The sequence below is a fragment of the Triticum aestivum genome, chromosome 7A (assembly GCF_018294505.1).
Source record: "Triticum aestivum cultivar Chinese Spring chromosome 7A, IWGSC CS RefSeq v2.1, whole genome shotgun sequence".
In the NCBI taxonomy this organism is placed as follows: domain Eukaryota; kingdom Viridiplantae; phylum Streptophyta; class Magnoliopsida; order Poales; family Poaceae; genus Triticum; species Triticum aestivum.
Genome location: NC_057812.1, coordinates 397,909,241 through 397,911,599, shown reverse-complemented (window position 1 = coordinate 397,911,599; position 2,359 = coordinate 397,909,241). Strand labels below are relative to the sequence as shown.

Below are 2,359 nucleotides of genomic sequence, written 5' to 3'. Positions count from 1 at the left end.
CCGAGACGGGCTTCTGCCCAGCGACCCCAAGAAAGAAGCGTCAATGCCAGGCGCTGACTAGTCTACGCGTATTATGGGCTTACCATCCAATTTTGAGTTTTTCATATCAACATGATTGTTTTACGGTCAATTTTCCGAATATTGTTAGTGACTAACTATTTCCTAATTTTGTTTATTTAGGTTGGAGAGAATATATAAGGCTAATGTTTGAGCAGAAGAAGAGTGAAAAGATGCAAGAGTGATACACCCAAGCACTTGATTTGAGTCAAACATGGTTTGTTGTACAGGATTCCACCGTATTTGTCCGCAGAAATAGTGCTTGATATTTACTGATGATAGTTTTTCTCCATAGTTCAGTGTCTACATCTTTATTCTCCTAATATAGTCACATTGCCCATATAGGTGCATCTTTTATTTTGAGTTCTTCCTCTCTGAAAGCGAATTCTTCCTAGGTGTATCATGCACCTGTATCTTGTCGTTCTATATTCTCAAGTCTCAACTGCAGATTCTCAAAGGTTTCGGACACCACTTTGACCCGCGACAAATATCTGGAGTATTTATTTAGTGACACTGATCATAGCTGCCCGCAGGTTTTATTCACTCACCAACTCTGGCTTTTGGTGTACACGGTACACCGTGAGGCAAGTACATTGACATTTTCATTTGTTATCATGAGTGTCATGTTTACTCTTGCAGTTCAGTTATTAAGCTTATGCTTAAGATGATTGTACTGTCTAGAGGTGGAATGGCTAAGCTCTCTTTATAATCCTTTTACTGAATATCTTGCAAATGGCACACTATATGAAAGTATTAATTAGGTGGGGTATCACTCCATTATGTTCTTATGTCTATGGATCCGCGAAATGTTGACGCTTTATTGGTTTTGGTCAGAAAAATGTTTGGTGTACATGCTTTCATCTTGAATATATGTAGCTCTAAAGTAATACTACTTCCGAGTTAGTTCATTGAAGTAATGATACAATCAATTGGATATTTTTCTATTGTTATGGATCTAGCGGGAAAAAAGTTGTTTTGATGTCATTGTTTTTTTTACCATAGTTCATTGTCAACATCTTTATTCTCCTAATACAGTCATATTATCCATATAAGTGCAGCTTTTAGTTCGTAAAAGTACTTTGTACTTAGCCCAATTGATTTCACTAGATCCCCTGTTTGTACAATATGGATGAAACACATTGCAATTATTTCACTAGATCGATTGATGATAGCTTGCTCTTGCACATGAAAACGAAGAAACTGTATCTATCCTGGGCCAGTTGCCAACCAAGCCAACATTGTCTCAGTTACCGGTTCAAAGATGTCTCAAACCACGCACAAACATTTCAGTTGATACATACGCCATAAGTTTGGTCGTCTGCTCTTTTAAATGCCCAGAAGCATAACTCTCAAGATCATTGCTCATTGAACATAAGACCAGATGTTACAATATTTTATTGCTCAAAGAAGAATTGGTGTTCTGTTGTGTTATCCTGTGACACTATATGGCATCAGGTTGTTTGCTTCTATCGATTGGTTTGTGGGTTGTGCTTTGCACCGTCGTTATCAGTGTTTCTTTTAGATTATTGTCTGATCTGTTCCACCAACAGATACGGAAGTTGTTGGTGTGGTAACTGCTGTAGGGCCCGGGCCGACTGGCAGGAGAGTTGGGGATGTCGTCGCGTATACACGCAAGCCGATGGGCCCTTATGCTGAAGAGCATATTATTCCAGCCAATGTTGGTTCCCGTCACGCCTTTGATTGATCACACAACGGCTGCTATCATGCTCAAGGGGATGACTGCCCATATGCTGGTTCGCCACATATTTAAGGTACATTTTGTCTTGTTCCTGCTGTCTGACATACCGACGTCCTAAAGTTAGGATACATACAAGGTAAGATTCTTATAATAGGTCTTATTTTGAAACTTTGATTGATTAGAGTACATAATTCGATCCTTTGATCCTACTTTGTAAAATTGATAAGTAAAGAAGTCTTAATACCAACATGTGGTCAGCTTGCAATCATGCCAACAAAAAATCTAATTTGTCTCTTCATTTTTTTCTCGAATGCGCACAAGCATGCACATCATGTATATAAGATAGATATGGGGTAAAGAGCCCCTAAACAGCGTGATACAACGTTATGGCAACCTCGCCAAATCCACCTTAGTTACAATAACGGATTACTCGTGATCTACCCACCGCGACAAACTACCGAAGAATTCCCCCATATCTCCTTTAAGAAGACCGGCTACAGCCCACGTCCTGCTCTTCTCCAAGATCCTTGCTCCGATGCATGTGATTGAGGGCAACTCACCATCAAACACAATACCATTCCTGTGCTTCCAAAGTTCCCAAAG

At 39.7% G+C, this 2,359-nt stretch overlaps 1 long non-coding RNA gene across 1 annotated transcript; it reads left to right on the top strand.

The window, feature by feature from the left end:
* Positions 1-217: 217 nt before the first annotated feature.
* Positions 218-960, top strand: LOC123148554 (uncharacterized). The gene is made up of 3 exons (XR_006473995.1): positions 218-274; positions 453-515; positions 591-960. It is a non-coding gene; the product is annotated as an uncharacterized lncRNA (long non-coding RNA).
* The last annotated feature ends 1,399 nt before the right edge of the window (positions 961-2,359 follow it).